This window comes from Melospiza melodia, chromosome 4 (genome assembly GCF_035770615.1).
Source record: "Melospiza melodia melodia isolate bMelMel2 chromosome 4, bMelMel2.pri, whole genome shotgun sequence".
Classification (NCBI taxonomy): Eukaryota; Metazoa; Chordata; class Aves; order Passeriformes; family Passerellidae; genus Melospiza; species Melospiza melodia.
In genome coordinates, this window is record NC_086197.1 from 65918123 (window position 1) to 65944074 (window position 25952).

Below are 25952 nucleotides of genomic sequence, written 5' to 3' on the forward strand. Positions count from 1 at the left end.
CATTGCCACCTCCAGTGGTCTAAGCATATTAAGCTGTCTTCTTGGGAAAAAAACAATAAGGCCACATCAGCAAGACTGACATTTATTTCAATCTCCCACTCTAAAATCTGTAGTTAACAAGGTCAAAAAGCATTGGGTGAATTATGGGACAAGAATTCTTAAGATGATTTGCAGCAGGGATTTACTATGAAGCCAAAATTGTATTGTCAGGGGGAAGCAGATATGTAGTGAATATGAGCAAAAAACCAGTCCATCTACTTTAAATGCTGTCAAGTGTTAAAGGCAGGAATGATTCACAACTGCACAAATGGTGCAATTCTGAAACTGTAGGAATTATTTCCTCTTGTATCAACCTTTGAGAAAAAATACCTTTGCATATGTCCTAAGTTTGAAAATAACTAGTTTTTTCTCCTCTCTAAGACAGGAAAGTATTGCCCTATGTCCAATTAAACTTACTTTGAAATGAATAATTGACATACATGAGAATAAATTTGCTGGAAGTAGATCAAACCATGCATTTTAAACTTGCCTACAAAGGGTTTCCTCATTGAGATTTCCTTTTCTCTCGTCCAAGTAATGGAGGTTTCACAGGCCTTTTTTTAAAAACTCTTCTTACACTCTACAGGAGTGTAAGAATGTGAAGCATGTAGCTTCACATTCCTCTTGAAAAGCTGCTGCAATATGCATCAGGAGTAAGAGAATGTTCCAAGAGGCTAGAGGACAGCATAGGAATACAGGGTTGGATGAAAAGCCCATCCCAAACTCTCCAAGAAGAAACTGAGAAGCTACGGGGAGACTCCTGTTGTCCGTAGGCTTTTTTTTGATTTTTGGCCTCACGCAACATATGATGTTTGACGCCAGCTCTAAGCATGTTCCCTGCTTATTGTTCTACCAGTACTAAGTGATGTAATTACTGATCTGAAATAGTTTGCAGTGTAAAGCAAAGCAAGATCTCTGAAAGTTCTGCTTTGGTGTTTCACCAAAGCCCTGAAGAATCAGGGAAGAAAGTGCTGCAGGGCAGGTGCAGAGAGATTGAGAAGTGGCCAAGTCACCCTGTTTAAAAACCAATCTATGTCTAATTAGTGAGTCCTTGTCACAGCCCTGGAAGGTATATAAGTATTGCTGCTCAGTTTTACAGCAGTCTGGGACAGAAAGGAACAAATTCTGCTGCTTTTTAAAAATGCCTTTAACCAGTTGAATGAAGGCAAATTAGGCAGTAGTAGCTGTGAATGTTCCTTATAAAGTACGACTTAATGCCCCTGCTGGTCACAGTTGCAGTTTACATGCTACAGAAACCTTATATTTGCTGTTCCTTCAATGCCCTATGATTTTATTAAATTTCACATCCACAAACTTCTTTTTCTTGGAACACATGACGAGATATGCTGGAAAGCTGCTAGTGGTTGGGTTTGTCATACCAAAGGGAGGAGATTTGTGTTCAAGTGTTGTAGTCTGAGTTTGATGGGTCTTTGACCAACTTGGTCTAGAGGGTGTCCTTGCCTGTGTGGTAGGAGGGTTGGAACTAGATGGTCTTTAACCTGGTTTTTCCAGCTCAGATAACTCTATGATTCTTTTATATATCGTCTTACCAGAGAGACACTGTCTGGCTTGTAAATTGGTATCAACTCTCTCCTAGCTTCTGAGTATGATGTAAGATGAATGGCAACACATTGCACCTGAACGCAGTGCAACAGAAGAAGTGATGTACAAATATAGTTTATCAAAACATACATTGAATTTTCTCTTCCCAGAGCCCAATTCCTTTACACTACTAATATTTACTGGGTGAGATGGGAAAGTAAGGAAGTTTGTACAGGTGCTGTTAGAGCAGAAAATTAAAAAAAAATTTAGTCTTCTACTCAGAATGAAACTGGACTCATCAGTCTCTAGATTTATATGTTTAGCTGATAAATATATTAATCATGTCAAAACATATTCCTGGCAAGCAGAATAATATTATGTACAGGTGTTCTTTGGGGGATATCTGCTGAACCTGAGAATCAGTTTCAGTGTCTGAGAATACCATGTATTTCTTGTCACTGTTTAAAGCAATCTGTCTAGAACACATTATTTCTTTGCACTCTAGGCTTTTATTATTTAGCAAGAAGGAACTTTTTTTCCCCTTCTGAGTGGATGTCACTTGAATATAACCAGAAGAGCCAAAACTGATTTTGAACATCTTGAAAGAACCTATTACACAAATAAAGTGCACTTTGGGGCTTCCATACTGACGAGTTGAAAGAAAGACACTTTCAAATTGATGCATGCTTGGGAATGCTAATGAGCAGTCTTGGACATATGACTAAACAGCAGCGTTACAATGCTGTTGAGTAGTCATCTTCTCCAGGACGTGTCTGCCAAACAATAGCTACCAATTTTGTTTTTATTACAGAATCTTCTTCTGTATATGGTATTCCTTCTTTCTTTTTTTTTCTTATTTTTTCTCCTTTCTTTTTGTTGTTATTTTAATTTATTTTTCTTCCTAATTTTCTGTTAGCTGAATATTAAAAACCCCTATTAGTAAAATATTCTTGTTTATGGTCAGTCCTTTTATTAAAATACCTCTTAATTTAATTTTTTTTTGAAGCAACAGAAGCAGCAGCAAAAGTTTAGAAACATTCTATAATTTCTCTAATATGAATCTGGGGCATGTAAATGGGGAAATAACTTCATTTTGATAATAAGTACTTCATCCTTGGTTAACTGATTTCTTCATTTCTTCTTCTAAGCTGCAAAATGTATGTCAAGATTGCTTCCAGATATAACTATTACATCTGTATTACAGAGAATTCTCAACATTTCAATAGCTCTGGCTGGAGGAGTCCATAATATTCTGAATATCTCCAGGCATACATATATGTCTGAAATGGAAGTATCCTCACTTTTTTTAAGGTCCAGTCTGGATTATTATTGTTTTTGGCACACTACTTTTAGAACTTGCTGAATGCTCAGCCTTGCTAGTTACTCCCTGAGCCTTACTAGGGTGATGCCTGGGGTTGTCCTTTCAGAACTGTATTCCTTATGCACACGTTTTCCCCCCTTTCAGAAAGATGTTACCAGTCTGTGGGAAAATGAATACCCTAAGATGCCAACAAAGCCCAGCAGCTCACAAATAAAAGGGGTGATATGCTGTAACAGATAGAAGCTTTATGATGCATTTATATTCTTGATGGATATGAAAGGTTAGGGGCCAAATATGAGACTGTATGGCCAAATACATTATGTTAGCACTGACAAACATGACAGCATGGAAAAATTACAGATAAATTCAAAGATATTTAAAAATTAGGGCAACAAATAACCAGGAGCATGGAAATTGTCCATTTCCTTTATTAAATAAGCTTATATTGAGAAAATACACCTTGGGAAATATATAAATGAACCAAGAAGAATATGGGCACTAAAGACAAAACTGCTGAGTACAACCAAGCTATAATTTCTTGGTCCAGGGACTATCAAAAGGAAAAATCAGTATTGTCCAAGGTTAAATGTGACTTAAAACTCCTAAGTGGCAATAACTGTCCACACAGGAAGAAATGACAGAGTTGTTCCATTACACTGAACATAAATTAAAAACATTTGTCAATGAGCTCTAATGGCAAGATAGAGTGACTTTAATGCAGGTGAAGTCTCCTGAAGAAGCAACTTCTCCTATATATTGACTATGAGTTTGAATAATAACCTTTATGTTAAAATTTCTTTCAGAAGACAATGTCACCTTGCATATTTCTTACAATGTGCAATAAAATCAGTTCTTCTAAAAATAATATCCATATTTTGCTATCAACAAAGTGGTTCTTTAAAGGTATTTAAATACATTTTCCAGATTTGGTTCTTTGTATACAAATATATGAATAATTTATGTGGCTGAATGTGATTTTACAGATAATTAAAAATTTGCACAGCCAGGAATGCATTCCTGAAATCCACATTTTACTTATATAAAAAATTGTCATGTTAAGCAGTCTGTTAAAAATGGTCATGCTGATGTATCAAACTTTATTGTAGTTGTCTTATGATATCAGAACTGTTTGTGCTAGTTTCTTTACTGTCATCATATCATTACTTTATAAAAGAGATGTGATAGGCTTAAACATTCTGCTTATCTAACTCATGATTGACAACTGAACTTCTGCACTGCCAGATAAACACTTATCTTCAAGCAACATAGTATTAAAAAAATGTAACAGGTTGCAGTTATTCATAATTGCATCTGCTGAAGCTGTAGCCTAAAAAATATGCTGTATTTTCTTAGAAGATGGTGTGTTCTGGAAGGGTGCTTTTTGGGGGGGAAACTGCTGTGTCGTTGTTGGGGTATGAGAGTGGGCAGGTACTGCACACACCTACAGCCATATCCAGGGCCTCCTATCTAAGTACAAGGCTTTTGTAGTGTGAGTCAGCTGGTTCCTTGAGAAAAGAGAGGGTGAGCACAAGAAATGATAAGGTAGGAAAATGTTGCTCTTGAATTGCTACATACCACAAGAGTTTACTGAAATTACTGTTTTAAAATCCAGTTACTGTAAGTTCTGTGGTTCAACAAAGTATGGCTGAAGTATGTCTGTTTCCTAGCCATCATTGTTTTTAAAATGTCTAGTCCTCAATTTCAAAATATCAGATGGGATGTATGTGCTTTAGCCATTACTGGTGACTAATGCTAAAGCAAAGATGCTAAAGGTTTTAAATCATAAGACCTGAAATGATATTTAGGAAAAGGAGAAAGTTCAGCTTTCACCCCTTTGAAAGGTCAAATGGGAATTAAAAAAAAAAAAAAGTCCCCAAAGTTTTATAAAAGCAGTAATACCTTGCCTTTGTATGGTATTTTTCTTTTCTGAGCACTGTATAAACATTAATAACAGCAAAAGTTCTGCAACATGCGGAGTCGAAAATAAGGAATGAAAAAGTTATGGTCTAAACTCTCAGGAGTGCCACTTAGGCCAATCTTAGAAAACCTTGCTTAATTTATGGTATTATGTAATATACAAGATTCCCGATAAATTTACAGAAAATACTAATAATTCAGTAATAATGTAGCCAGATCCAGAACCCCTGAACATGTACTCTTAAAATTAACTGTCTTTCTCAAAGCCACACATAGGCTGCAGGAATGGCACTAGAAAGCTTTATTTGAATTTTTACCTCAGGGTTAATACAGGGCATAGATTCATTAGATAGCAACCAGTGAAACTGGCAATGTGTCCTCTGTATAAAAAAGACAAGATCAAATTGCAGTTTGGGTTTAGTTTCTTTAGGGCAAAAATCAGTCTTACCATGGTGTATTACATGTGGTCAGCCTCTTTGAAGCCAGGCCAATTCATGTTTTGCCTTGCACCCTGAAAAGTGCAAGTACTTTCATTCTGCTCAGTAATTGGTACACAGAAATCCCTTGCATATGTCTTTTGAATCGAGTTCATAGTTGTATTTTTTGTTTCTAGAACAAATCCCACGTCTGTACCATGTGACAGAGCATGGTGTAGGTACGCCTCAGTGACACTGGAGCGTGTATGTTCCTAAGTGAGAGCATAAGAAACACTGTGCATCACAATAGTGGTCTGTCTCTTCTGTCTGGCACTGGGAAGAGCAACCCTGACCATTTCTCTTGCTTGTCTCCCAGCATCCACAATCCCTGGATGCATGTTGCTAGAGGATACATCCATGACCATCTCCCTTTAGTATCTATTTCTGGATTTTTTGACCATGAATTGAGCATGAATCCCTTCATGATGATGCCAATATTCTCCTACTGATTTTCTGAGTTTCATTGGCTGCTATCTAGCTCTTGTCCCACATAATTTTTGAACGATAGACTATATTAATTTCACTCACAGGCACCTTCATGTTTTCATCATAGCCCCCTGTGCTGGTTTTGGCTGGGGTAGAATTAATAGTCTTCACACTGGCTGGTATTGGGGCCACGTTTTGGATTTGTGCTGAATACAGAGTTGATAATACAGAGATGTTTTTGTTATTTCTGAGGAGGGCTTCCACAGAGCCAAGGCCACTTCTGCCTTTTCTACTGCTGCACTGCTGAGGAGAATGGGGGTGCCGGGGAGGTTGAAGGGACACACTCTGGGCATGTGACCCCAGCTGACCAGAGGGATACTCCAGACCACATCACATCATGGTCAGTATGCAAAGCTGGGGAAAGAAAGAGGAAGGGAGAGAGACTTTTGGAATGATGGGGTTTCTCTCACCAGGTCAGTGTACACATGATGGGCCCGTGCTGTCCTGGAGATGGCTGAACACCTGCTTGCCCATGGAAGGTGGTACATTTTTTTATTGCTGTTGTTTTTTCTTTGCTTTTGTGTACACATTTTGCTTCTGTACACATTTTGCTTCCTCCATTAAACTGTTCTCTCAACCTACCAGTTTTACTTTATTTCTCCTCCCCATTCCACCACATTGTGGGGAAGAAGGGGATTGGGCAAATGGCTGTGTGGTACTTTATTTCCAGCTGGCCTTAAACCACAGCACCCCCTCCAGTTTTTCCTTCTCCCAACTGAGAGTTGTAGTTGTCTCTTTTTGTCGGCAACTGCTCTATCTTTAATCATTTTAGTTGCCCTTCTCTAGATCCACAGCTTCTTACCAGCTAAATAAACCTGCACTGCCAGGCTAAACAGCTCCACTCAGCCTTGCTTGGATTGGACATCCCTGCCCTGTTTTAATGTCTGGCGTCGTCCTGCCACAGAAGTGTGATTTTATATACACTGACTGCAACAGTAAGACTGCCCTACATTCCCATCCCTGCGATTAAAATAGGAACAGTAGCTCACATAGCACGTGGAAACGTTTGGGTTTTTTTTTCTTTTTGATTGAAAGAATAGGAATAGAAAAGGAAGCTATTTCATTATGCTTTTTTAAGGGATTTGGAGATGCTGGCAATCTCCAGAAAAGCTTCTTTTTATCGCATTTTGTGCCAAACCTCACAAAATTACTGTTCTGCTATGCACTGACTGCACATTGCAGATTTGCTTTGTGGTTGCCTGGATTAAATCTAGTTTAAAATATACCTTCCAAACAAAATCCAAATTCTCAAGCTGTCTTTCATTTATAGAAGTAGCAAAGTACTTTCAATTTTTCAGTGTTCTTTAAAAATTATGTTTCTGAAAACATAAGGAATTTCTGTATCTTAAAAGTAGGAAGATACTTTACTTTTATTTATTAAATAAAGTAATTAACTTAAATGTTTCAGAAGAAGGAAATAAATGAGCAGATTATTGACTTGTTTGACTAAATAGGTGCTGCAAGTCCATCCTGGGCCAATAGATTAGTGACCTCATTCTGGTACACAGCTTTTACTGCTGGTAGGGATATTACAGGTGTTTTACAGGTGGTAGGGATATTATCTTGGCATTCAAAAGTCAAAAATTCTTCCTGTCTTCTGCCACCAAATGCTGCGTGAATACGCACATGCTACACAAGTCACAGATTTTTCTAGCAAAATTCCATTGGAATGAAGACCTTAAATCAATTTTTAAAAATTTATCCTTGAGTTCCCTAGGTCTAAAATCCGTGTCTGTAACAGAAGCATAGTGTTACTAGTGCATCAGCCCAAAGCATGGACAGCCCAGGGTAGTGTCATGTCACTCAACCAGATGGGTAAAAAATAAAGATATCTGAGTGATGCAAACATCTTTCTGTTCAAACAGAATATTGGGGTGCCCTCAGCCAGTGAGATGTGTGACCTATTTTATATTTGTGCTGTCCTGTGACCCAGTTTCTTGGTTTGTTGCTGGGTCCTGATGAACCACATCGCAGAAGAAGGGGTCCTCTGGCCTCTTGGGGTGTCTTTAGAGTGAATCCAAGACATGGTGTGGCTGAGTGTGGCTCTGATAGCTTGTGGCATGTTCAGTCTCCATAGATTTGCAAACCTTGCCCTGCCAAGTGTTCTGTCTTCCCTTAACCTCCTGTCAGGCCCCAGAGCATCCAACATATCCTCCTGCTGTCAGTCTGTAAATACACTGCTCTGTGGGCCACTTCTTTTCAGGTGCTTCAAGGCAAAAGACACAAGTGCATAGGCACAGACCTGGACCTTGGGGCTGCAATCAGAGTGCCACAAGAGGTCTGTGCTGCGGGAGGTTACTCAGAGGCACACGGGTCACTCCTCACTTCTGCCAGCCAGGCAGTTCACAGCAGATGATTCTCTCAGCACCCCCACACCTCCTTGGGTGCTTTAGGTAGGAGATTCAGTGACAGTTTAAAGTGGCACATAGGCCAAAGTGTGGGGGGTGTATGCGTTCCTGGCTTTAATGTCCTGCATCTGCTTACCCAAGTCCTTTTCCCCAAAGCCGTTGTTCCCTAGAGTGTAATAGTTTTGATCCCTTCATACTGTCACTGCTTCTTGGTGAAGCTTGAAAATATCACAAGGCTAAATGAGATCTTTGTTTACCTTAAAATAGACTCCAGCAGTTCTAAGACAAATGTAGTTTAAATATGGAGCAGAAGAAGGTCTCTCTGGAAAAAAACACTTGGATCTCTGCCGAAGCCACTGCAGAGCTGCCATTTCTCCATTAGTTCAATATTCAAATGCTAGACTGAAAATGACTCTTGCTTTTCCTCACAAGGACTACTTAAAAATGGAAATTACTCTAAATTGCCAGGCAATAATTTCTCTCAGGGGGTCTACTACATTTTAATTCTACTTACTTCTCTCTTTTCTCCTATGTACACCATCCCTCAAATGTTGTATTTCCTTAAGGCTGTTTATACTCCACCATGAAATTTCTGTGCTCTGTCTGCCAGCAAAAAAAATCAAAAGTTTGCAGAAACCAAGGGATTGCAGAAACCAAGGGATGCCTGTCTTAGCTGGGACACCTGGCTACAGCATTTATGCAAGGTTGGGTAAACTGACCATACCTGAAAGTCCTCCCACAGCATAAGTAAAATAGAGATTTTTCATAATCAAGATAAATAGTTGATTATTTCTCAGATCACAGGTAACATTTTACAATTGCTCTGAGTGAAATGGTGAAGTAGTGAATTCATAATAACCACTTAAATAATGGAGAAAAAAGGCCTCTATGCCCAGCAATGAAAGAGGCTGGAGAGCCAAACACAGGTGGGAAAAGCCTGCAGAACATGATACATTGAGAGCTTTCCTCTTGAAGCCCTCAGGGACTCTCCTCTGTGCAGGAAAGGTTCACCTGTTCATGTAACTTCTGAAGTTACACGAACAGGTGAACCTTTCATTTTGGTCTGCTCCTGAATTGTCTACCTGTACACATATGTGGAACAAGTGAGCGAATTCCTGCTGAAATTTGCACGCCTTCAGCACTTGAGACAAAAGTGCCTTCAGAACTTGATACAACTGTGTAAAACTTCAGTGGTTCCTTAAATGAAATGACTGACATGAAAATATCTCTAACAACTTTATACTGGAATACTAGAATTGCTGAGAGTAGGAATGACAATTTCTTGGTTTTCTAGTTATTAGAAACTTCAAGAGGGAGGATGACATTTTCTATGAGGGAGGAAGGATCAGATCATACTTTCCACCACCCCACATGGAAAATGGCCAGTGAGCGATTTATCCTGTACAGAACAACTTCTTTTTTGGCCATACATTCTGCAATGCTTGAAGCCCATAACCTGCAAAGAGCCGAGTCCAACAGAAGCATGTCCTGCATAGTATTGCATCTCCTTGCATCCTTAAACCTTTCTGGTTTATCTTGATCCACTGATGTCCAGAGAGTTTCTATGAGTTGATGGTGAGGTGGAAAAACCAAAAAGAGGAAAGCATTACCAAATTGATGTGGAGCTGTGAGACGTAAATCAGTGTCAATCAATATTCTATGCTTTTGGAGACACTAGTCAATAAGAGGCACAGTATCGCCAAGAATGCCTTAGTTTTCACTAACGTATGAAAAAAGCGAAGTCAGAGAGAATTTTTTCTGCTTTTTTGTTTGCTTGGTTTAGGTCAGTATGATGCATTGTGTCTTAAGGAGAAAATTGTAAGTTGTAAATTATGCAGAGCTAGGCAGAGGTGGTGTGTTGTGCATTTTTTTCAGGGGTAGAACTATAATTATTTATTTTTCTTTCTGTTTCCTAAATGCCTGATTGTTTAAAAATTGTAACATGAAAACACTGATAGGGATTACGTGCAGGATGAAAAGCAGTGACAAGAAATAAAGTTGACTGTATAGAAGGTGCCGAGTGTTAAGAATCCCAAGATCTCTGTTTCTCTTCTGATGTTACAGGTAATAACCTTTGCAGTGGTGATCCTTGAGAATTCACTAGGACTGGCCTTATTATTTTCTTACACTATGGTTAGATAAACAGCAGGCAAAGAGAGTGTGTCAATTTGCAATTAATGACATTAAAACAAGGCTGAGCCAGACATGAAAGCTGTGTTTAGCCTTGAATTTTTATAAAACTTGTTCTGATAATCTGACCTAAGTGTTGCTATTAACACAGCTGAATGCATGGAGCGTGTATTCAAAGCAGGCTTTGATATTGTAACTAAATTAAAATTGATTTTGTAATGGGAATATCTGGTATTTTTTCTTACTTAAAAATCTCACTTCAAACTAAATGGCTTGTGTTTGACAAGTCAAGGAAATCAAATAATTTATATGCGATGGCAGGCAAGATCATAATGAAGATATATATGGACACAAAGTTATCGATAACAAAAAAACCCATGTAGTACTCACCACATACTGTTCTTTCCTTTGCAGTTGTGCCATTGCTAGGCAACTGAAAATGGATGAATAATAGATTTCAGATGTATATCTATACACTTACATTAGGCTTCATTTGCAGACTCAAGAAAGGGGTTTGTGAAAAGCTATCATCTTTCTGATCAGGGTCCAATATGTCTTTACTACCAATAAGGACAAGAAAATAGATTATTTCTAACAGGAACAACTTTGGTTGATAAGCAGCACAATGTACTTTTCTTTTCTTGTTAATGCACTCTTCTGTTTAGTAACTGAGCATATTCTCAATTTTTCATGCTTCAATTTTTTAGTCACCATATTGTGACATTGTACAAGCTATGCATCCCATAGTCAATTAAATCATCATTGGTGAATAATCAGTTACTAAATTTTAACATATTAGTAAAATTTCCTTCAGTAGGGATTATACATAGTTCTAATAGGTGGAAACATTTTTACTGAAGTAAATAATGACCTCTGTCATTTAAAATCAAGTTACTCAATTCCAACTGTATTTTCTACATGCTTCAGCAAACACTTAAAATCTTATTTCTAGTTATATTTCACAGTAAGGACAGAGAGACTGCTATAGGAGTATTAAAAGTAGCTGACAATTCACATTTTCTCTACAGCCTGCTGCTCCTTCAAAAAGGGGGAAAAAGGAAAAAAATCTAGTCCCTTGATAATTAGTACCCTTTGTCAAAGCTTCAGTTACAGTTTGATGAAAAAAAATCCTAAATGTCAAGAACCATAAAGTCTGATAAATATGGATGACATTTAAAAGCAGAGGAGGCTGTTTCTAGAAAAGCAGAAGAGGCAAAAAGAAATGTAATACGTATTTATCTTGAGAAATAATTTTTTTACCATGTATTTTCGTCATATATTGACTGTTTTGTACTCCTAGTTCTGTTTTTCATGATAGCTGAGATCCCTTTGTCTTATATCAAATGCCTCATCTGCATTTTGCAGTGTTTCTTCAGTGGAAAACAGTACATTTGAATGACCCAGGCCTTTCCACTTGTAATCACTCAGTGTAATTGATTGAAAAGACAGACTCAGAGAACCCTCCAAATATTTTAATTTTTCAGTGTCGCTTAAATTTAGCAAAGAAATGACACCCTGAGAAAATGAAATGGCATGTACTCGTAAATTGCTAACTGTGTGATACAGATCAGTCACAGCCGTCAGTGATTACTCTTTAAACAAGTCTGTCTCTCCAGCATACTCAGAGGAATTGACTTGCAGAATGTTAACAAACTGAAGGGGAAGATCTTTTGCTTCTGACAAGTTTGAAAACTTTCTTTTTGGAAAGTGTTTTTCAGCAGCTTGAAGCAGAAAGCTGGTTCTCCTGGTTACCCATGCTGGGTGTGACAGTACTCCTACCACAGCCTTTGTCAGAACCACTCTCAGTAAGCAAGCTGTAACACAATGGAAGACTGTTATGCAATAAATAGCTAATTGAAAAGTAATGTGCAATAAGAGAGGATTAAGTGACCAAACTTCTCAATGACAGGGTTGGAAACATGTCAGTGTGTTGCAGTGACAGAATGAGAGACGGGCTGTAATGAATTCACAATCTTCATTTCCTGGTTTATCATCCTGCCAGAGCCAAGAGCATTAAGAATGTAAATGCAGTCACACAGTAAGACACCATCTCATCCTGCATTGACAGGATCCAGGTGCTATTTTCTTATTTTTCAAGAGATAGCAGTAGAAACAGCCAGGTCCCATCCATACCCTTAGTGGTAGCATACCTGGACTACACTGCCTAGTGACTACCTGTCACTGCCAGGGGTACCGCTCAACCAAATCTACTTTTATCAAAATTCAGTAGCTACAAATAAAAAAGTAGCCTACCATATTAAAAAAATCGACTAAAATTTTTTATTTCTGGATCAATTTTATAATGTCCAAAATTGTGCTTGACTTATTTATGAATGTCAAATATCTGTCTTTCTTATTTAACTGCAATATATGAAAATCTAAAATTAAATATCTCTCAGATTATCTTAGCAAGATTTGCTTTAACAGATTAATATAATAAATAGAGCTTTCAGATGAAGGCAGAATATATAGCAAATTTATCTCAGATACAAAATTGCACCTTTCATATATGTTGAAACTACCATGAGTTTACTTAATAATCTGAGAGTTTTTGAACAGCTCATTAAAATTTCTCTCCTCCATCTATTTGATTCATTATCTCAGATATGTCTCCAGCACTGACTACTTGGACTCCATATTACTTTGCACTTCTGAGCTACTATGACACCAATTCTACAGGAACAAGACTGAAACCCCTGCACAAAAATAACATGTGAGATCTGCTATGTAAGCATCTTTATTCCATCCCCAGACCCGTGAGTTGCTCAGTCCACTTGGTGCCGATATGCAGATCACAGAGGTTCCCCTTTCCTCAGCTTTGTGAGACAAATGAATGGTTTTCAGATTATTTCAAGACGTGTTTCTCCCCAGACTTCCTCACTGATGCATGCTGAAGGGAAAGAAGAGCTGTTGTCATAGTAGTAGTTCTCTTTGCACCAAGAGGGATACAGTCTGGCCTCAGACAGAGAGATGATGCCTACCAACAAATATCCTTCAAAAGAGGGATTACAGTATCAGCACAGAGAAAGTGCCCAAAACCCTATGTAATGAAAAATATGCATACAGATTGATATTTTTTTAACTGATAAATGAGAAGAAAAATGCAAGAAGAGAAAAAATATTGGCAGTATTGAGTTTGTGGAAAGACACAAATCTTGAAACCCTCTCATCAGGCATGTGTCCAATTGTGGCTCTGTGTTTCTGAGAAACCACAGATGTTTTTCCAGCAATCCACTAATGTGCAGAGGTGTGATGTTTTGCTGCAGTGCATCATCTCATCATCTGCACTATGAGAAGGTCCTGAAATGAGGACTTCACCCAATGGTTTCAGCTGTGCTCCTAATTAGTATTCTGTCCTGTTTCTGGTGAAATCAGGGAGAGCCTTGCCACTGTTTTCAGGGATACCAGGATAAGGCCTTTTGTGACTGAAATCCTGCAGTTAAACAGCACATCTATATATTCAGGTCATTTTGTTTTCAGGATTAGTCACAGTATGGCTAATTTAAATGTCCTGCAGCACAGAAAAATACTTTCAGGTTATCTGTTAAAAGCAATGACATACCTGCACTGATACACAACTGCTACAGCAGTTGTTCAGAATACATATATACTGGTTTTTAAGTCACAACCTTGCTTATAAAAATTTCCTCTGTCCTTGTGTAGTCTGCTGTGTTGGTTGTGGGCTTTTGTTTTCATTGTTGATTTCTCAAGTGAGCTTTCCTTCTTGCACTGGACTGTTTGATATGCACAGCACAGCAGTACTTTAACTGGGAAGGTAGTTATACAGAGAGAAACATGGTGTTGTCATCTCCCTTCCTTCTGGGAGGGCTTTGCAAAAATTGCTTTTCATGAAAAAAATCGTTGAATCTTCTTAAGGGTGTTGGAATTCAAGTAGCAAAAGACTAGACAGAAGGTTATTTAAAATGTAATCCCTTTGTTTAAATATTCACATTCCTTAAAAAGAAAAATTCATAAAAGCGATGCATTGTTAAAAATTAATAAAATTTAACTTTTTCACATGCCATAGGTTCTGTTTCATAAAAATACGTGTTTGAGAGGGAAAGCCATGTGATATTTTTAGTATTGTAATTTTTTTCTAAGGCAAATGTAAGAATATCTTTGTCTTCAGGAATAGCACTTCAGCATGAACTTTGAATCCCAACCCCCAGCCATCAGCTTCTTCCAAGATTAGCTGAGTGCATTGGGTCTATTTAACCATTAGCTTTTATTGAAGGATAGATGAATATCAGTCCCTGAAGAATAGTGAATTAGCTACTGCCTTGTAGCAAAGCATTTTCTCTTTTCACTCTACAATAGATCTGCTATAAGCACAGCTTTTCATGATACAACTGGCAAGTAAAGTGGCAGGTCTGCAGAAGAAAATGGAAATCTTTTGGAAAAAAAGACTCTTAATGTGCAAGGGCTTTTGCTTTCATTTTAGTAACCTTAGAATAAGGTGATCTTTTGAGAATAGAGTTTTATGATAAAAGGATTTGAGTAATGCTTAACTGGTCAAAGATGTGTTCTAGTGAGTTTTAAACAACATATGTTTAATTGCATATAGAAAAGTCATAGCATCTCTTAGGGGAAAAAAAAGACTCCAAAATCATTGAAAAATGAATTTTGGCAATATAAACCCTAAAACAAAGAACAGCAAAAACTTAATGGAAAATACTTACGGTAAATGAATTTATGAATTTCTGTTGCTTTATCTTATGTTTATTCCACTTATTTTCCCTTATCCTTTCTCTCCACAGAAGGCCAGCTGAAATTACATCAATTTAAGAAAAAAAGATGAGTCAGAATTACTGTCTTTTTTCCTTCATTCAAAAATATCTGTGTTTACACTGAAAGAAAGATACTAAGGCCATATTCTCTTCCCTGTTAGCTCTCAGCTAAAGCTCATGCAGGTCTTGGATTTTTATTTTAATTTTGAATAAGACAGCATAAATAACTCTCCTTGTTTTCTTCAACAGAGAGCTAACAGAGGGAGGAAGGGAGCTACAGATGCTTGTGCTTCAGTCCCTGATAATCACAGGACTAAAAACCTTCAAGGCAGACAACAGATGATGAATAGGTCAAAAGAGCCCAGCTCTATGGGCATTACAATGTCTTTTCCTACCTTTTAAGTGTTGTGATCCTTCAAATTTAGTCACTTTGTATTTTTGTTAGAGAAAAAACCCCCGCAGGTTGGATAGCATTAGAGGCAGAGAAACACGAGACAGCCCCAGGAACACAGCAGAGTGCATTTTCACAGACTCACCAATGATCAAGAGGGGTGACATCCCGGTGGGGGGAAGGGGATTCAGAGGAAATTTTTGGGAAGGAAAATAGACTGATATTCTGGGGTTTTCTCCAGCAACTTGCCTTCGCACATGAAAAATTGTAATTTTTTTCACAATAAAAGTTACCAATCTACCAGCTTTTTAAAAATCACCATTGAGACCTGAGGGACAGAGCAGAGGCATTGTTCATATGACCAGTTACGTACTCAGGGATGCCAGATGGCATCTCACATAACATGGGAGCTCCTCTGGTCCTGTATGAAATGCCAGTTGCTGTGTCATTTTCTTTGCTCATTCACAACACTGGCCAATATTTTTGCTGGTCACTCCATCCTTCCCTTCTTGATCAAAATACTTGATCAAAAGTAGAAATCTCTCAAAGAAATAAAGAACACAAATGTCCAGATTCATACTGGAGAGGAAATTATCTCTCTCTGGATGTAAAGAGAGAATTCCTGTGGCATCCTAAGGGCTTGATAATTTTCTGTAATCAACCTAAGGTCAAAGACCTGGGCCTAACCCACTTGGTCTTCATGGCCTTGGAATTTAAGGCCCAATCTAACATAACAGTTGCCTTCTAGAAATACTTTGCTTTCTCTCTCTATATAAAGACTTGACAACCCAGAGGGTGCTGATCTGGTGTCAGAAGTTGGTTCCAATAGCAGGCTGTCTTCCACAGAGTGAGTTATGAGACATTCAGTTCAAATGGGCAGAATCTGCCAATACATTAGAAATAAAAAATCAGGCTTACCAACATTCTATTTGATCCAATTTCTGTGTAATCTTATTGTTTTTCTTACGTGCTGTGGATACAAAATGGCCAAACCCTCTTCTTGCTTACTGCATAAAAGTGAAAGTAGCAAAAATGGTACTTTTTCAGTTTAGGGAAATATACTTAACTTTATGTTTGCAGTTTCTTGCTTAGTTTTAGTTAAGTCCATAGTTGAGGAAGTCCAAAGTTCATCTTGCATGGTAAATACTGGACTGTGATTAGACAAGCCTGCATGTGGCAGAGGAGGAAAACCATATTATAATAATATTTCATGTGGCAGCACAGTAAAATTTGAGTACCCACTTTTGAAGCTATTTGTCACAGAGTGTTAAACTACATTTGGAGCAACAGAGCAGTGTGTCAGAGAGATCAAGACAAAAGTGGGTAGCTGTGTCCTGGATGATGTTTTTCACCTAGAAAGCAATTGAGTCCTGCTCAGAAGCTCTCCCATCATATCTGGCTTCTCACCTTACAGAGTGTGGCAGCCCTCAGCCCAGTCCTGAACAGGATATCTGAAGGAAACCATTTTGGGAGGTAGAAAAATACCTGGATTCAGATGGACTCAGACCTCTGTTTCCTAACCTCAGTTTAACTGAAAGTGTTTTGATGTTATGAATTTTTAACTGAAATATTTCTTTGATTTTTGCCACTGGATCTAACCCATGTGTGCATCAGAAGCACAAAAACTTTCTAAGGTTGAACGACAAGCCATAATTACTAAGCAGTATATCAATGTATCAGCCTAGGCTTTACTCTAAAGTAATGTGTAGGACTGGCCTGCTTTCCAGGTGAGTAAAATTTGAGTTAAACTTATCTATAGTGCTGGAGTGAAGGGAAGCCCTTAAAACATAAGGATAAACATAATATAACTGCCCATGGAATTAATATTACCGTATTACAATGGGGTATCACAGATTAAAAATATTTCAATGCCTTCCAGAATGTACTTGTGTTGCCTTGTGACTGACTAAAACCCAGACAGTGAATAGAGCAGACCTTCTTTGGACACTGGCACTGTGACTTCGGATGTTTCTGAATGCCAGAAAGCTGTAGTAGAGCTTTAATTCCATAAAAGCTCCAAAGTCTACTTATTTCATCCTTATGGACAATCAAAGAGTTTCTAAACCATGAGATTAGAATCTATCCAGAATAGAGTTTCATTTCATAGTATCAAAATGGTTTGGGTTGGAGGGGTCCTTAGAGAATATATAGTTCCAACCCCCTTGCCATGGGCAGGGACAACTTTGACTTGACCAGATTGCTCCAACCTTGCCTTGAACACTGCCACTCAAACCATGACTCTAAAGGCTGAGAATGCACAGCAGTAGTGACCAACAATAAACAACCATTTCATTTTTTAAGTGCTAGAAACGTCACTTCCTGAGACACATAAACATGTTTAAGCTTGGAAGAAAATGCAAAGACATGAAAATATTTGCTTCAAATGGCAGAAGAATTTCAGTAGATTGGTGCAGAGACTGCTAGCCTCAGAAAAATAGAACAATACATTATCCCATTCCTTCTCTTTTTGGTGGCAGCCACAGGACCGATCAGCTAGTGACAGAAATTTCCTAGTGACATCTGAATCCTTGGCACATTCCTCTGGCACTTCAGGAGTCACTTTTAAGCTTGAACCAGTTATTTTGCTGGTGGGCTGCCTACTATTCCAAATTACTTGATAAAAAGCATTATAAAACACTGGACACACATGAAATTCTTTAGAGTTGTATCATAGCCCTTTTGTCCACTACAGCTGACATTTCTAAGCTTGACTACATGTTGGAAAACTCTGGGTACAATATGTCACAGATTTGTGATGAAACATGGCAGATTTTTGTAAGTTCATTTCAGCTGTGTGTTTCACTTTCCTCAGCCATGAGTTGCTCTGCAGTCAGTATTTCTGTCTAAGAGCTCTACTGCACAAAATCCAGTTGACACAACATCATGGAAAAGCTTAAAGGGACTAGGGACTAGATTGCCAAGCAGCTAGAACAATCAAGTGTCTGTGAAAAAACAACAGGCACTCAGTTAATCAAAAAAGGCAGGCACTGTGGTAACTAACAGAAGTGACTTTTGCTGTTATCTCTGTTGTGTTTGGTGAACAGAGTTTGTGACTTTCCCATCAATTTAGTTACTAGCACATGTAATTTGCTCGTGCAGGAGCCACGGGCCCTTTTTATCACGTTTTCCCTGAATTTGCATCCTCCTTTGCAAGCTTTGATGAGTTTCATTAATTCCAGGGACTCAGGGGGAAAGAGAGGGGCCTTCTCGAAGCATTTGCTGGCAGCTTGTATGTCTGAGATTCCCCTCAAGCAATTGTGAACAACTGGTTCAACTTCCTTGGTGCTTTCTAAGTCAGTTGTTCAGAGTCCTTGATCCTTGCCTTAGGACTGCAAAGATTAAACCTCTCTAGCTTAGAAGGAGCCAGGTAGGAATATTGGCCTGTTATCAGTGACTCACTAGCTGAAGAGTATAATCTTTTATTTATTTATTTATTTTTGTTTTGGTTTTCATTTTTTCCTTATTCTTCTCTCTAAAAAATACCTCCTGTAATTTTCCCTGTGGCGTCTGGAAAAATACCACCATACTGATAAACTCAGTCTTTGGCATAATACAATGAAGTCCCTAAAGCTGGCAATTTGGAACAGGAATATTGACATATTCCATGCTGTAGTCCTTGCTGAACCTTGGATATGTGCTCTTTTAATATGTGTGTTTGGAGATAATATCTTTTAAATGCACATTTGAACAACACTCTCAGACACATGTTGTGATTATTGGGGCTGTTCTGTGCAGGGCCAGGAGATGGACTTTAATGAATCTTGTGGATCCCTTCCAACTCAGAATATTCTGTGATTCTGTGTTTATTTTTCCTAGAAACTGACATAGCTTCCATTTAGTGGATGTGCAAATTGCAAAGTCTGTATGCTTTTAAAATATGCAAGGAAATTTTAAATTTACTCGACATGATTAGTTTAACCCTGCAGTCCAACACAAAACAGGTTAAAAGTTGAAAACAGTCAGAGCAAGTCAACTGAATGTAGCACTGTGTCTACTGAGGTAAGACTGACCTGCTGACAAATCAGTTCTAAGCAGCAGCATCCTGAGGCATTATGATGCCCCCAACATTAATGAATCCCCAGTCCCCTGTCCTGTCATCCCTGCAGTGTCATATTTCACACTGGCATGGATGCTGAGGGTTTGAGCCACTGTGATGGCACCCAGCAAAATACAGACTGGGAAGCTCTTCCTAGGTAACAGAGTTCCCACTCTGCCCAGGGAATTAAAGTCTGTAGGAAATGCTCTTTACCTCTGAATTCACAGCACATACTTCCAAAAGCAGCATTTAACAGAGCTGTATTTGGGATTGTGCTCCAAAATTAACTGATGCAAATTAAATCCTTGCATATTTATTAGTTTTGATTAAACTGACATAGCCACCAACATTTTCAGAAGTAACAGTCCAAATCTGAGACTTTACAATAGTTTAATTATGTTATATTCATTTCCTACTCATCCCCCAAATCTATGCAAAGCAGCATCATTAATTAGCCTGCCCACTGCAACTGCTAACAAGATCACTGATTGATAACAGAGTTTTCTCAGTGTAAGCTGTGAAATCTGAAACATCATTTTAGGTAAGATCAGATGGACTATGTCCCTCACTGCCTCCAGGTCACTGTCAATCACTTCTTTGCCAGTTCCTTCTTTCTTCCCACCACAAAAACATCAGTAATCTAAGAGATTCAGAAATGTTTCAGTAATATAAAAGACACAAATCACAGAATCACAGAATATGCTGAATTGGAAGAGACTCACAAGGATCTTTGTATCCAACTCCTGGCCCTGCATGAGACCATTCCCAAGGATCACACCATGTGCCTGAGAGTGTTGTTCAAACTCTTCTTGAACTCTGTCAGGCTTGGTGCTGTGACCACTTCCCTGGGAACCTATTCCAGTGCCCAAGCACTCTCAGTGAAGAACCATTTCCTAATATCCAACATAAAACCTCTCCTAAAATGACTTTAGGCCATTCCCTCAGTCCCCGTTGCTGGTCACCACAGAGAAGAGATCAGTGCCAGCCCCTCCTCTTCCCCTCATGAGGAAGTTGTTGCTGTGATGGTGCCTCCCCTCAGGCTCCTCCAGGCTGAACAGACCAAGTGACCTCAGCCACTCCTCATTCAGCTTCCCCTGCAGACCTCTCACCACCCTCATTGCACTCTTTTGGATGCTCTGTAAGAGCTTCATGTCTTTCTGATACGGTGGCACCTGGAACTGTTCCCAGCTCTCGAGGTGAGGCCGCCCCAGCCCAGAGCAGAGCAGGACAATCCTCTCTGGCTGGTGATGTTGTACCTGATGGCCCCAGGACAGGGTTGGCCCTCCTGAAAACAGTTTCATGAGCTCGCTCTCTCCCTCTAAAATAATACTTTTTCATTTTATACAGTTCAAACGGAAATGTTTTGATATTTGGAATTTAAATAAGAGCTTTTTGAAAACATACATGCAATTTTCATTCAATAAAGCACACTAAATAGATGATACAAATGTATTATAATTTTAATTTTTCAATTCTAGCATATGAGACTATACTTATAGAAAACATTGCAGTCACTTCTAAATTTGAGAAAATTGCAATGTGCTTGAATTAGGGACCTTATCAGAATAAAGGAACAGAAGAAATCAAATACAACCTGTAAAACAAATATCCCTCTATCTCCTTCTATGTGAAACCATAAAATGAGCATTCAGATTAGACTAACGTTAAAATCCTGTCTTGATTTGTACCCCCTATTTTCCTGATCAAAGGAAAACACCCTCATTATGCAGGCAGTAACCCTGGAGATTTGCTCTTTCCAGCCCCTTGCTCCTTGTCTATCTGTCTTTGCTGTGACCAAAAGACATAAAAGCATGAAGGCTACTCTAACTGATATTCAACTAGTAATAAGTAGTAAAAGAAGATGTGATTTTAATTAATATATAACTCTCATCAACAACCAGTATCATGTACTCATAGAAAACATCAATCAATTGCTTGAAATTGCTCTCATTTTCAGCTAATTTCTGTATAGTGCTCAATGCAAAAAAAAAAAAGCAGATTCAAGAGGACATAAATGTTGTGGGATGCCAGCTAATAACTTCCAGGCAAATGGTGAAAATATTTGGTGGAGCAGTGCTAGAAGTTATTTTGGGCACAATAATCTGTGGAAACAATTAGCTTAAAAGCAGTGGGGCAAGAGTTGGACATGATCTGTATAAAACATAGGTGGCTATTTAGCATCCCATCTTCATTGAGGCTCAACAGTGACATCTGATAGCCAAAGCACTCAGAGTGTTCCATTTCTGGTAGATCTTGACAGTTTTGAAGGTGTTTATCTACCTACCCTTCAAAGATATCCATTTTATATTGGTTCTATTTAAGTCTTTTCTCTGCTGATTGCAGTCTCACTGGTTCACACTAAAGAAGTGTAGTTCTTTGCAATCAAAATATAGAGCCATAAAAAGGTCAAAATTACAAATAATTACAATAATTTGCAAAATTACATTAAAACTTCAAATCCTGATGACCTATTCAGTGAAAAAATAAATTGTAATACTAAATGTAAAATGCGCAACAGGATTCCATTCTCTTGACAAGAGGCTGCAAAAGATTTTTCAAAATGATCCAATAATTACAGAGTAAGACGTATTACAGAGTTTTATGTAAGAAAAAAGTAAATTGGGAAAGTTGGTCATTTAAAAGTAAAGAAATGGAGTTATGTTCCTGCATGACCCTGGAGAAACAAACTGTAATTAACCCTTCCCTGAGCAAGGGGAGTGGACTAGATGACCTCCAGGGGTCTCTTCCAGCTTCATCTATTCTGAGATTTTGTGATTCCTTCAAATAAACCTCCTGTGCACAAGCTTTATACATTTTGAGCTAATTACAAGGTTTCATGCTATTATTTTCCACAAGAATCCTGACCTGTTCAAAAGACTGATCTAAACCTTACTGAAAGCCAGAGTTTTTCCAATGGACTTCAGTATGCTCTAAATCCATAATTCATGTGATGGATGGTATCTTTCAAATGAGGGGAAAAGACTGACTTTTGTTTTGAAATAATAATTATCACAGCAGTACAGAGCAGACAGCAAGGAGTACAATTGCTGTCAATGCAAATATTATTTATCAATGGATAGAACATTAAACAAATTAATTAAATGGTAGTTAAACAATATATTAAATACTTTTTAAATTCACTTCTCTGTAAATGAAGCCTTGCATTTATGTCTGTATTCAATATATGACATTGTCTGATCTTCCTATTGTGAGTCAGGGCTTGTTCTGTCTTACTACAGTATCAATTTAAAATAACTTCTTTAGCTTCAACTGAACTATTCCAAATTTATGTTGGTCTGAACTGGGGCATGGTCAGGGAGGAATCAGCTGAGCTGTTATCTCTGTCATCATGGTTTAGTGCAGAAAACATGGAAGTTGGTCCTGGGATTTATTCAAGATTTGCAGTGCTTTGAGCTGCCAACAGAGTATTCAGTACTGAAAAAGCTTGGCTTCTGTGAAAGGAGAAAAGGAATTGCTTCTGTGAAAATAAGGAACAATAAATTATTTATAAGTATTTATTCTTTGATAGCTGCTTATTTTTTTACTTTACCTTTTTGATTATTTTGCTTACATGACAATTCTTTTTCTGCCCACTGTTCTAATGTGACATCTGTTCTGTCTTTTGGGTTCTACCTCTGTCCAGTGTGTGGCATTTTATGAAACTATGTTTTCCCATTGGTTTTTGTCTCTATAAAACATCTAGTTTAAATAATATTCTTTGAAAAAAATGCAAGGCGTCATGCATGCTATAGACTCCAGGAAACTGGGGAACTGGAGAGCCATTACTGAGTCTTGAAAAAACATTCCTTACTGCAGAAACCACAGTATACTTTCTGGAATTGAGTCAAATTTATTTGTTTTTATCTTTTGGCTTTGTAGAAATCTTGTGGAAAGTCTGAGTGAAGTGTCAAAGATAAGAAAGCACCTTAGCTTGCTTCAGACTCATCTCCTTCTGTTTCCTATGATTTCTTACAGTGACTAATTGAGCTTATCTCAGCTCAGTTATTCTTTGCAGAGAGACCATCAATCTGCCCTGTAACTTTATAGTCAAAAGCAACAGACCCTCATACCCCAGCTGCGGTCTCTGGTGGGTGTGTAGAGTGGATCTGTAGTAATGGGAGCAGCTAGTACTGAGTGCCACTATCACAGAAAGCTGGTATTTTATGATTAACCACTTAATTGACCTTTAATACGCTTAATGCTACATAGAGGCACCAAAAGCAAGTTAAAGCCTCAACTGAGGCAATGTTTAAAATTTCAACACTGTGAGGAGGCTGTGCATCTTTTGCTAGAGGCTCAAGGCTTTTTTTCTTGAAAAATAATGCAAGTTTTTATCTTCAGGATAGAAGAAGTAATGAAAGTTTTAAGGCTAATGGTCTTTTGTCTAGAGGGAGTATATTTTACTTCTGTCTTGTATAAACAACACTTATATTCCAGTTATATAATAACTGAAAATTTCTGACCAGAAGTGTCAATGCTCACTAGTTTATCTCCCTTTTGGACAAAGAAGGTAAGATACTGGAATAGAATTCCCTGAGTAGCAATAAACTTAAATTGTATCACATTTTATTTTGATGACACATTTTATTATTTCAGTTGCCTTTTCACCTTCCTAGTGGAGCAGTTGCCTTTGAAAGACAACCAAGAGCTGTGACGGGTGATGTAATTTAGTCAATGGTTTAGATGAGCACTGGACAGAATGTGATTTAAATTATCAGTCATTTACAAAATACAGTTCTGCCATGTCTTCTCTTTCTTAACAAATCTGGATGCAGGGATAATTCCTAAGTTACTGGCTTGCCCTCAGGAGAGGCATGATTTTATGACAATCCATGCTGCTTGAAATTCTCTTTTACTTTCATGTTATGGAGTAAGGATAAGGTCAGGACAAGTGTTTTTCCTATAGCAGTCTCCTGCATCTTATTCCCAAATAGGAAACATCTCCTAAAGCATAAATGGGAAACAAGGATCATAGACAGCCACTGCACAGGACTACCATGTTCCATTACTTCCACTGCACCGTCCATATTCTTAAGGCATTCCTAAAATTGGTTAAACTAGTAAAAATAGATGTGCTGCTGCTGCTGCTCAGAACCTGAAATTTCCTTTCCTTTCCTTTCCTTTCCTTTCCTTTCCTTTCCTTTCCTTTCCTTTCCTTTCCTTTCCTTTCCTTTCCTTTCCTTTCCTTTCCTTTCCTTTCCTTTCCTTTCCTTTCCTTTCCTTTCCTTTCCTTTCCTTTCCTTTCCTTTCCTTTCCTTTCCTTTCCTTCCCTTCCCTTCCCTTCCCTTCCCTTCCCTTCCCTTCCCTTCCCTTCCCTTCCCTTCCCTTCCCTTCCCTTCCCTTCCCTTCCCTTCCCTTCCCTTCCCTTCCCTTCCCTTCCCTTCCCTTCCCTTCCCTTCCCTTCCCTTCCCTTCCCTTCCCTTCCCTTCCCTTCCCTTCCCTTCCCTTCCCTTCCCTTCCCTTCCCTTCCCTTCCCTTCCCTTCCCTTCCCTTCCTTCCCTTCCCTTCCCTTCCCTTCCCTTCCCTTCCTTCCCTTCCCTTCCCTTCCCTTCCCTTCCCTTCCCTTCCCTTCCCTTCCCTTCCCTTCCCTTCCCTTCCCTCCCCTCCCTCCCCTCCCCTCCCCTCCCCTCCCCTCCCCTCCCCTCCCCTCCCCTCCCCTCCCCTCCCCTCCCCTCCCCTCCCCTCCCCTCCCCTCCCCTCCCCTTCCCTTCCCTTCCCTTCCCTTCCCTTCCCTTCCCTTCCCTTCCCTTCCCTGTGGAAAGCTGGGAAGTCTATCTTTAGTACCATTAAGTCATGGATGAGGATGCCTTCAATAATACATTATTTATATCTCTTGCTTAACATTTTGCTTAATAAAATATGTCAGAAAGGAAGGCAGAGTATGACAAAACCAACGATTTGACAATAAATTCAGTCAGACTTCATGCTTTTTTTCATTCTGCCTTTTCTAGAGGAAACTTTGCTAAACAAGTAAAACTGGGAGACAAACTAAATATTGAGGAGTATATTTCTAATTTCACCATCCTTTGCCATCCCATCATTAGTGATTTCCTTATCAAATGAAGGTAAAACCAAATTGGATATTTCCAGGATGTTAAGATGAACAACTTTAAAAAACAGCAGAGAAGGGGGGGAAAAAAGGGAAAAAGTATTCTTCAAATGAGATCTTTATCTATGTTTGCTTGTTCAATTGCTGAGGCATTTCACCATTGCCTACAGCAGGTACAAACCATGTATGATAACATGGTAATCAGACTTGAACTCCTCCAGACCAATTTTGATTCTTTCACTGCATGCCATAGGAAGTCATGAACAGTTGTTCCATTATCATTCTTTGATTTCCAAAGACATCTTAATTTTTGAAATAGTTATCAGTAAATTAATTTCATATGTAGTACATATATATAGTATGTGGAATATACTTATCATGAAGCATTCAGTAAACTTAAAGGAGAATATTTCATTTATATATTCTGTTTACCAGCACAATCTAATCCAAACATTCCACCAAAACATAACTTACAAACTTCTATGGGATT

General features: G+C 38.5%; 2 long non-coding RNA genes across 2 annotated transcripts in view; one reads left to right on the forward strand and one right to left on the reverse strand.

The window, feature by feature from the left end:
• Positions 1-25952, forward strand: part of LOC134417599 (uncharacterized) — an 83461-nt gene that overhangs the window by 34065 nt on the left and 23444 nt on the right. The gene's annotated exons all lie outside the window — the stretch shown is intronic.
• LOC134417600 (uncharacterized) overlaps positions 14962-25952 on the reverse strand; it is a 117392-nt gene continuing 106401 nt past the window's right edge. Inside the window, exon 3 of the long non-coding RNA XR_010027598.1 lies at positions 14962-15024. This is a non-coding gene — a long non-coding RNA (uncharacterized LOC134417600). The remainder of the gene's footprint in view (positions 15025-25952) is intronic.